The following is an 11,568-nucleotide window of genomic DNA, read 5'->3' as shown; positions in this document are numbered from 1 at the left end:
TATCTGTAGTCCTAAATGTTCTAATAAATAAAATCTGAAAAACATCCAACTCGTTTACTTAATTGCTGTGTTTGTTCTTTGTAGAGGACAGTCAGCGCTCAGTAGGTAAGTGTGGGCAGCCTTGAGAGTAAGGCTTCGACGGACGTGCCAGTACTACTGTTCCTATTTGGCATGCAGCCTTGTCTCGTGGAAAAGCGTTTACTTTCTAACTTGTTACACGAAACAGGACATGGTATTACAAATGAACTAATGCAAAGTCTCACTAGATCAAGTCACAAACGTAGATGAAATGAGAGCAGCGCTCTGGACGATTGCTGGCGCCATAATTATCTATTCTTTTCTGTTTGATATCTCACCAATAACTGAGTAACAAGAAGCTCAGAAGTTGATGAGTCGAGAAACGACAAGGTACTGTCTGATCTCATTTGCAAACGGATCAACTGTATTTAATGCAGTAACAATATTTCAAAGCAAAACTTAATGCTGCAACAACCTACTTCACAAACGAATGTTCCTGAAATTGCCATGCTATTGTAATGAAATTACATAGACCTTAATCCAGTGCCACCCTGCATTGAACAGGTACTGTACCAAACATTTTCTCATCTTCCAAGACACATTTGGAATTGAGGGAGGGGGGAAGAGATGCGATGTTCCAATTCTGCCACCTCTAGGGCCAAAATGATTGCAACAATAGAGGATTCCACGTGGAGGATCCTACGTAGAGGATTCTACACAAAGTACTTTGCGATAAACAATTATTTAACATCTTGTACGTTGTAGCTACAGCTTAGGTTCATAACTGCTGTTGGTGACGACCACCTGTCTGACTGCCTGCACTGAGCTCTGGTTTTAGAGTCATATTACTTTCATACGTTGTTTATGAAAGAGACTAACTGATGCTCCACCACATTCTGTACTGTGTATTAATTGATGAATGACTTCTGATATAATCCTACACCATCCCATCTAATTCTACTATGCGAACACTTCTTTGCTTGCACTCTGTGGCTTGAAAGCCCCAGTTTATCTTAAATTTTAGACAGAGAAATTTCCTCCAGTTATTTTATTTATTATTTATGAATTTACTCTACCTGACGAAAACGTTGAAGGACCCAGAAAGGGAGGAGGAAACGAAATTAAATGTCATGAGTTATTACAGTGATTAGAAAATAGAGTCAAATTTATGCGCCGGTAGGAGAGGAAAATGCAAGATGGCCCACTCTACATTGTTACCAGATCTCCTTATGTAAAGAGCACATATCACATTCAGAGTCATCCCCTCTCCCCCCTCCCCACACCAACCATACGTAATCCCTTTGCCCATCCCCAATGTTCTAGACCAGTTGGGGAATTCAAATGGGCATTATACTGCTGACCAGGACACATTGTTGCCAGATCTTCATAACACTCACTTGTACTCTTAAGATGTGTTTATGTAAGTCTATTTTATGACCAGAATGTAAACAAACTGCTCACTTGGTTGTGGCCATTATGTAAACAAAACGGCTCAAAGATGCTTTTATCCTTACATAAACAAACCACTCAGTTGTGTTCTTAAATTATGTTTATGTAAACCAAATTTACGACCCAAAAACTGACATCATGTCTACCGAGGCACTTTCACATCAAGACTCAAATGTCACTGTTTAAGGGCAATTTGTTACAATTTTGGGGCACTTTGTTGCATTTTTGTAGAAACCTTGCCGATTTTCTCCCAATATTCCAAATAATCACGTTCGACATCGTCAGCCAAAGACACACGTACTCAAGATTTTGTTATCAGTGCCATTCTATCGCTTAGACAAGCTGATGGCACGCAGCAGCCGATTATATCTATCCTCAAAACATTATCCGGAGTCCAGTGCAATTATTCACTAATCGAGAAGAGTACTGTTTCATAAAGTTTCAAGTTTTTCTTTGTGGGAAGAAATTTCATGTTATCGCAATTAATAAACACCGTACAACACTGTTTGTCCACATTCCTGTTTCCTGGATACGACGGCACAGTGGCTGTAACAATGGGCTCAATTTCTAAGTAATTACTAGTATTTGATCGATTGCAGACCCATCATGCAGCACGCCAATGCGGACGCTCTTTGTTACCTGTCTTGCTGACAGGACGCAGACTTCGACAGGCAGAAAGCTGTGTGTTTTGCCCTAGACGTCAATCAGCGCCACATGCTCGACGTATTTTTAATTGTGGCGTGCGTACGTAGTATCGGCGGAAACTAAGTGCAATCCGTTACTTGGCAAGGTGTGCAACGAGGCTGACCACAGCCCCACACACTTGGCATCAGAAGACTCCTTTTGTTGAGGCACTGCCTCGGTACATAATGTTTCACAGTTCATGTACTGTTCTAGAGGTTGTACAGCGGACTTAGTAGGTCAAGGTTTACGTAGGAATACATGTCTGAAAACGATTCGTTTCCATGTTACAAGGAAAACAAGAGCTACTAGGTCGCACTCTAGATGTTTCTTACGCAGTTCGCTTGTTACGATGGGCTACCGACTTTCGTGAAATGCACGATGGCGCATTGTCACATGTTTTGTGCCTTGTTTTCGTGCTTACTAGTGATGCGTCAGTTTACGTTAAGGTGACTAATACTGCAGTAACAGGATGCCTGAGTGCAAACTCTGAGTACAACGACATGTTGTTGATTTACGGTGCAGCTCGCCGTAATGGAAGAGAAACTGAGTGTCTATACCACGAATACTATCCAAATCTTCTGACTTGGCGGTAAATTTACTGGTGATAGAGCAAACTGTGGAGCTCGAAGAAGGGAGCACAGTGTCGTAATTGGAGACAAAGGGCCTCACCAAGCTGAATAGAACCCATCGACGAATACTCGAGCTATTGCACGTGATTTTGATGTGTCTCACTCGTCTCTTTTGCGTGTTCTGCGTGAACATCAACTCCACCCAGATCCTCCTCAGAAGGTAGACGTCACACTTCCGGCGGATTTTGCGCCGCTCTGTAATTGGTTATTACACCGGTGTGTGGATTTACCTCAATTTTCAACATGTCTTTTGTTTATCGAAGAAGTGCGTTTCAACAGGGAAGGTGGTTTCAATGTTCGAAATAGCCGCATTTGGGATCAAGAAAACAACCAAAGCCACCTGTGTGCGATGATTTCAGTACACCTTCGGCATCAGTGTTAGGACAGGTATCTGTGATGTTCGTGTGATAGGACCATGCATCTTTCCTCTCCACCTAATAAGTGCCAGGTACTTGATACTCCTGCAACAAGTGCTGGCGGAGTTTTTGGAAGATGTGCCACTGGATATACTGAACGAGCTGTGGTTCCAGTATGATGGTGCGCCAGTACATTTTGCAGTTCGCCTCCGAAACCGTTTGAACGTAGTCTACAGAATCAGATGGATTGTTCGAGGTGTGCCATATGCTCGGCCACCAAGATCCCTAGATTTAACCCTTTCGGACTTTCCTTGTCTGACCACTTGAAGATCTTGTTTACGAAACTGCTGTCCGGTCGGAGGAAGATCTTGTTGCACTGTTCATTGCTGTGGCAGAAGTGATGAACCATACACCACGCATGTTACACAGAGTTTATACGAACTTACTGGGTAGATACACTGTGTGTACCTAACTTGGTGGTCGTCATATCGAGAAACCGTAGTAATATCACAGCAAATTGGAATGAAATCTGTACTTCTTTTTTTCTTTGTAATATGGAAACGAACTGTTTCCGGACGTGGGTTCCCTTTTATACTAAATCCCCTCTACAGCCTCTAGAAGTGTGTAACATGAATTGTGGAACACCTTGTATAGCGACAGTATAATGATATTAACTATCGACGACTGTGAAGACTGGGCTGTGATTCCGTCTATAGTCTGCCCACATTTAAACTCCTGCGTGCTCCACATTTAGGTATGTGTACGATGAAATCATTAGCGTGATTTCTGTTTATTGGTGTGGTATAATGCCGGGAACAGCCATATTTGCGCTCACGTTCAATCGGCTGTAGAGCAGTGCTTTAGTCACTGGCCCTATCCTGAACATCATTGTCAAAGAGGGCACGTCAATTTCCCCAGACGGTTTCGGGAACAATGGGGTTACTCGCTATCGATGACTTATAAACTTCCTGTACATCGTATGTATGGCAACTGCAACAACATCGGCTACTGTCCACTATTTGTCTACTATCTTTGTCGTCGGCAGGGTGCCCACCACAGTTTGCAACAACGGCCTTCGGTTACAGTGTACGCGTTTCAGCCGTTCTGCCAGCACAACAGTATCGAGAATCTCTTTCCAGCTCCGTTCCACCCATTGCCAATTTCAGAATTGGAGGGATTGGTCGGGATATTCAGAACGCAAATACGCGAAGTTATGTTGATAGGTTGACAAAGAAGTGCAATGATGAAGAGTACAGAATGAGAATTTCACCCTGCAGCGGAGTATGCGCTGATATGAAAGTTTCATTAAGAGTACAATCTACTCAGCAACTCATCACTTGATGGAATAAAATGTTTCAGACAATCATTTTAAGCCGCACAGAGAAAAAGATTGTTTTGACGCCAAACTGAGAATGCAACAGAGACAAAGCTTTGTCTGGTGTAACTTTGTGATCTTTTACCTTTGTTAAAAGCTTTATTATTATTTTTATTATTGTTGCTGTAAGTGTAACTTATTAACTTATGCAAAACTGCGTAAATCTTATTCTAGTTCAAAGGTTTAAAAAATATTATGGTGATACGTAAAATGTAATACACTTTCCTTGTTTCTTTTGCTTGTGCCTTTTTCCCGCAATGACGCAGGGTCGGCATGGTTAATCGGAGTTGACAAGGTTGATTTAAGGGGCGGCTGATGCCCTTCCTGCTGCCACCCCGTACCCCCCAGGATGAAATTAGTGTACCCCAACTGTCTGCGTCGAGTGTAATTCATGGAATAGTGCGAATGTGTTCAGATGTCTGCGAGCCGTGTAACTAAGGTGGGACGTGGGGACCAGCCCGGTAATCATCTAGTGGGATGTGGAAAACCGTCTACAAACCACATCCAGGCTGGCTGGCACACCGGCCTCCGTCGTTAAGCCACCGGGCGGATTCGATCCGGCGCCGGCGCGCCTACCCGCGTCCAGGAAGCGGCGCATTAGCGCTCTCGGCTAACCTGGCGGGTCGCAAAATGAAATACACTGACGGACAAAAATTAGCAACACCAAGAAGCAGTTGTGCGACATCAAGGAAAGCTGATAGGTGGGGTTTCTACATTTGATAGATGATGTCTATTCAGATTATGCACCAGTCGCATAACAGTGGCGCTAATAGCGCCGCTATGAGGACGCAATTCAGATTCCATTTAAATACAGGCTCTAAAGATCGTGAGCCTTACGTACCTTTGAGATTGGATGTGGTTAGTTGTTGTTAGTCAAGAATGCCTTTAAGGCGACGAAGACGTCGTTATCAACAGCTCGCTGAGTTTGAACGAGATTGTGTAATAAGTCTACGAGAAGTTGAATGTTCCTTCAGCGTTACTGCAGAAAAACTTGTCAGTAATGTAGCCACTGTACATGATTGCTGGCAGCGGTGGTTGCGAGAATGTTCGGTCACAAGAAGACCAGGCTCCGGATGGCCACGCGACACTTCCGTGAGGGAAGACCGTCGTGTTCGGTGTATGAGTCTGGCGCATCGCACTGCATCTTCAGCAGCAATTTGAGCAGCAGTTGGCATCACTGTGACACAACTAACTGCTATAAATCGAGCCAGACTCCCTCTACCACACATTCCTCTGTCCCGAAACTGCCACCATTTCTGACTTCAACTGTGTCAAGCGATAGCTCATTGGAGGCCAAGATGGATGTTTTCTGATGAAAGCTGGTTCTGCTTCGGTACCAGTGGCGACCGTGTGTTGGTCAGAAGGAGGCCAGCTGAGAGCCTGCAACCAACCTGTCTGTGTGCTAGACTGAATCTACACTGGGAGTTATGGTCTGGTGTGCGATTTCGTATGACAGCAGGAACTCTCTCGTAGTTGTCCCACGGACCCTACTGCAAATTTGCATGTCAATATGGTGATTAGACCTGTCAGGGGCTTATATTCTTAGCCAATAAACAGACTGCAATAATACGTAGAAAGTGTATTTTTGTGCTAACATGGACTTTTCTAGAAAAATAGGGTAAATTAGAATGTCATTGATGTTTCTTGCAGGATTCTAGTACGAGTCGTTTACGACGTATCGTATTTTGAAAAATTTCGACACCGATACTTGTTTGTGCCATTCACACTGCGTAGTTGCCACGTATGATGTTGTCATTTTTGCTTACAGTGCGCTTGTGTGCTTCTTGAGTGCGCTGCGACTTGGTAGTCAGTTAGTGTGCGACAGTCGAAGCAGTAGGTCGTGAATAGAAGACGAGATTTACCATTTCAGAAAAAACCAACATGCTCGTGGTATGTGAAGAGTGTAGGAAGAATGCAGTTCGTTCTTGTACGGTGTATGCGTTAGGATATCCAAATAGACGTCTACAAGTACTCGTATTTATCAACCTCTTCAAACAGTACGTGGAAGTGGTAGTGTAAATCCTAGATAGTGTAATACAAGGAAACAAGTGAAGACAGAAGAGAGGGAAACTAATGTTCTTGCTGCTGTTGCAGTTGATCAACACGCTATATCCCCCACAGTGGCACGAGGAAATGGCATGTATCAGTCAAGAGTCATACGCATTCTTTATCGAAATGGATCCCATCTGCTGTTAGAGCCCATTTATACAGTATACCTCCTGCGAGTTGGTAGCTTCTAATAGGTGTCGCAGTACAATATCCCACTGCTGCTATCTCCTCTCTCACTTACGCTGTCTCCTTTTGTCTGTCTTTCCTACTGTCGCTATCTCCACCATCCTGCCTCGGACATGGACATGTGTAATGTCCTTAGGTTAGTTATGTTTAAGTAGTTCTAAGTTCTAGGGGACTGATGACCTCAGATGTCAAGTCCCATAGTGCTCAGAGCCATTTGAACCATCTTCACCATACCTCAGCAGCTCAAAAATTCTTGGGGGGCGAGGAGGGGGGGGGGGACGAAGGGGAGGAAGAATTTCTATTTATTTTTCCCCCTGTACCAACGTGTTTAAGGTTTTGGTCTGAAATGCACCCTCTACTATTACTATGGAGTAAAGTTCACCAGTCTGGGAACGTCCATACCCCCTTCCCCATCAATGCTATCTTCATTCTCCATTCATCCTTATTTTTCGTTTCCAGTCAAGAGCTGCATGGCAACGATTATGAGAATCGTGTTAACTTCTGTACATGGGAATTAAGGCAGGATACTCCAGATGTATCGAGTATCTTGTTTAATGGTGAAAATGAAAATGTACGTTTGGCGTCATTGGCCGGGAGGCCCCTTGCGGGGCAGGTCCGGCTGCCTTGGTTCAGGTCTTATTACATTCGACGCCACACTGGGCGATCTGCGAGCCGGATGGGGATGAAATGATGATGAAGACAGCACAACACCCAGTCTCTGAGCGGAGAAAATCCCCGACCCAGCCGGGAATAGAACCAGGGCCCGTAGGACGGTAATCTGTCATGCTGACCACTCAGCTGTCATGACGGACTTGTTAAATGATGAAGCCACAGTTACCAACAGCAGCCAGGTAACCCGCCGAAACATGAACTACTGGTTTACTGAAACCCCCAGTCCGCCTAGTCAAGTGGAACGTCAACGTCCATGGAATGTGAACGTGTGTGAGATAGTGAACCTTCTACTCATAGGTTCATTTTTTATACACAGAACACTGAACGTGCGCAAGTACTGCAGCCTCCTAATAGAGCAACTTTCGCTGGTTCTAGAAGACGTTCCTCTGCAGACTAGGGGGAACCTGTGGTACCAACATGATGCCTGTCCAGCCTATAGTGCACCAGGTACTACAGTATGTCTTCACGAATTGTTTCCAAAACGTTGGATCGGACGTGTACACTGGCTAGTCCGTTCCCTGGATTTGACCGTTGTAGACTTTTTCTGAGGGGAAAGCTCGCTGCCTTCAAGGATGTGCCAACGACACCCAACGATATACAACCAAGTATTACTGCAGCCTGCTCGGACATCTTTGCTGAAATGCTAGCCCGTGTGCAGCACTCGCTTCGTATCAGATTGGAAGTGTGTGTTGCTGTTTTACCTGCAATCGTTTTGAACACAACGTGTGATGGTCGGTTGTCTCTTTACTGTCAGAATCCACATAACTAGAGCACGGACCTGTGTTGTTTTTTAGTGTGCGTTACCACAATCCCATCCGATCACCGAAGTTGTCAGGCTTGTCTAGGACTTGGATGGATCACTGCCCGGGCCTGCCGAGCAAGACGAGTGCAGTCAGCCCTTGTAAGGCCAATTGATAAGCTACCTCTTTCAGAAGTAGTGACGGCACTGGTCACGAAAACTGAAAACAGTCAGGGGAGTGGTTGCTGACTACATGCCCCTCTGTATCCGCATCCGGTGACGACTAAGGGCTGAAGATGACGCGGCGGCCGGTCGGTACCATTGGGCCTTCAAGGGCTGTTCCGAAGGTGTCGTTTTTTGTGTTACTACAGGTATTCGACAAGTGTCGGTATGGGAACTATTCAAAATACGATATCTTGTAAATGAGTCGCACTAGAATGCTACAACAAACAACACTCACATTCGAATTTACACTATTGTTAGTTTGTTAACTTCAGTATCTGGGCATTGTGTCATTTAAAAAGGTATATGCTTATACAAAGAATACAATTTCTACGTAATATTACAATCTGTTGAACTGGCCGGGGTGGCCGATCGGTTCTAGGCGCTGCAGTCTGGAACCGCGACCGCTACGGTCGCAGGTTCGAATCCTGCCTGGGGCATGGATGTGTGTGATGTCCTTAGGTTAGTTAGGTTTAAGTAGTTCTAAGTTCTAGGGGACTGATGACCTTAGAAGTTAAGTCCCATAGTGCTCAGAGCCATTTGAACCATTTGAACAATCTGCTGATTCGCTAACAATACGAGCCTCAAGTATCAATCCATTCCGTGAAAAAAAAAACAAAAAAAAAAAAAAAAAACAAACATCGATAGCACCTTCCATTTCATGAATATTTCCGGTACACGTTTTAATGATTCTCCCAATATATATATATATATATATATATATATATATATATATATATATATAAATGAAAATGTACTTTTGGCGTCATTGGCCGGGAGGCCCCTTGCGGGGCAGGTCCGGCTGCCTTGGTTCAGGTCTTATTACATTCGACGCCACACTGGGCGATCTGCGAGCCGGATGGGGATGAAATGATGATGAAGACAGCACAACACCCAGTCTCTGAGCGGAGAAAATCCCCGACCCAGCCGGGAATAGAACCAGGGCCCGTAATATGCAAATATATATATATATATATATATATATATATATATATATATATATATATACCCTAAGACATCTCACCACTGTCTGCGGTGAAGACAGTTCTATTCCAGTCAATGAAATTCGAGGCCAATGACAAGTCTCGAGACGTTCCAGTGGCCGGATGCCAACCTCTAGTTCGCTCGCCATATGGCCCAACATTCAGGAGTGATGGTCTAGGACGCCATTTCATTTCATAGCAAGACCTCTTTGGTTGTCATCTGCGTCACTCTTGCAGCACATTTGTATGTCGACGATACTTTACGTCCCATTTCGTTGATCTTCATGATAAGTCATCCTGGGCTTGTAATTTTAGCAAGATAATACCCACACACACACACACACACACACACACACACACACACACACACATGACAAGAGTTTTTACTGTCTGTATCCAAGTTTGCCAATTCCTACCTTGGCCAGCAAGGTCGCTGGCTCTCTCCCCAATGGAAAATATATGGAGCATTATGGGCAGGACTCTCCAACTGGCTAGGGATTTTAACGCTCCAATTGGACCAGTGCGTTATTGATTTTCTCAATTGGTGAAGCTCTTTCTCTTGAATGAATCATCCAATTTTTCTGAAATTGTACTCATTTGTTTGTCTGTACATGTACATCATATCTACCGTCTTCCATTCCATTATCTTGAAAAAAGTAGAATAGATAGTGAGGTAATGAAAGACAAACAGGCACCTATCACGAGAAACCACTACCAAACTTTCTCGTCACTTATCAGTCCATCCTGTCAATGGACGAATCCTGGCCGAAATACGACAGGAGCACAGGTCGCGTACTTCATACCATCTTCCGACCCAGGGGGCCACGGCCCAGCCACCCGTCCTTACTAGAGTGTTGTGGCTCCTCTATGGACCCGCACTTTCGGCCGGAACCTAGAGAAGACTTGAGGGGTCGTCGTCGTGAGTATTTGATATCGCGGCTGGCCGTGAGCAGATCGTCTGGCATCGATCCCAACTCCGGCTTCACCAGTCCGCAGCGCCTCTCCCCCATAGCCGACTAGGGAAATGTTGTTCAGTCACAGCTGTAATAAGCTTGTCATCAGCATGATCCCAGCCTCAGTCAACACCTACGACACTCTAGCGGATCCATGTCAGCCAGTAATGGGAGCCAGTAGAGGTCGAAGCATTTCCATCCTTTACACATTTCCAGCACATACCAACGTCACTTGTGGTAAATCACGGATCTAACATAGTGGTGAAAATGAATGCGCATACGAACACGCATATATCTGGGGATGGAGCCACATTCATCCTTTGCACGATCTCTGGCAGCCAGTCACCCGCTGACTGGTCCAGAAACCACGACGATGGCGTATGATTGATGAGTGCAGATATCTGAGCCACTTGTTCCGGAACCGGCCGATAATGAGAGGCCATGGGAAACTATGGCGAAAATTCCCGCACCTACATGCAGCACGGATGGACAACAGATAACATATTTAGAGCCAACTCCAAGGATACTAATCTGTGAACCAGCCCCAACGCAGCCATTGCCATCTTGAATGTCAGGCGTATACGGAAGAAGCACTCCGTCGTCAGACCGCAAGCGGCCCAACGGGACCATCCGACCGCTGTATCATCCTCAGCTGAGGATGCGGATACGAGGGGCGTGTGGTCAGCACAACGTTCTCCCGGTCGTTATGATTGTTTTCTTTGACCGGAGCCGCTACTATTCGGTCGAGTAGTTCCTCAATTGGCATCACGAGGCTGAGCGCACCCCGAAAAATGGCAACAGCACATGGCGGCCCGGGTGGTCACCCATCCAGTGCCGGCCACGCCCGACAGCGCTTAACTTCGGTGATCTTAGGGGAACCGGTGTATCCACTGCGGCAAGGCCGTTCCCAGACGTATACAGAGGATGAAACAAAAATGGAAAACCAATAACACGATACATTACCATTCCATTACCACGTAGCAGAACCGTTAGTATTCAAAACAACAGTCAGTCGTCCTTAAATGGATAAATATAGGTCCTGTATGATTTTCAAGGGAACCTTACGTCGTTTATACTGCGAAATAGAGACAAGTTCAGGTAACGATGATGGAGGTGGACAGCGACCACACACCCATCGCTCCAAAGAAGACCACAAACGCTAAATATTATTTAGATCTTTTGACATTGTTGGCCAGAGGAGATGCGACAGTTTATCCTCGGCCTCACAAAACCAAACCTGGATGATGCGAACT

General features: G+C 45.1%; 1 pseudogene; it reads right to left on the bottom strand.

The window, feature by feature from the left end:
• Positions 1-11,107: 11,107 nt before the first annotated feature.
• Positions 11,108-11,224, bottom strand: LOC124799819 (annotated as a pseudogene).
• Positions 11,225-11,568: the final 344 nt, after the last annotated feature.

This window comes from Schistocerca piceifrons, chromosome 5 (genome assembly GCF_021461385.2).
Source record: "Schistocerca piceifrons isolate TAMUIC-IGC-003096 chromosome 5, iqSchPice1.1, whole genome shotgun sequence".
Lineage (NCBI taxonomy): Eukaryota > Metazoa > Arthropoda > Insecta > Orthoptera > Acrididae > Schistocerca > Schistocerca piceifrons.
This window is presented reverse-complemented; position numbering and strand designations above follow the sequence as displayed.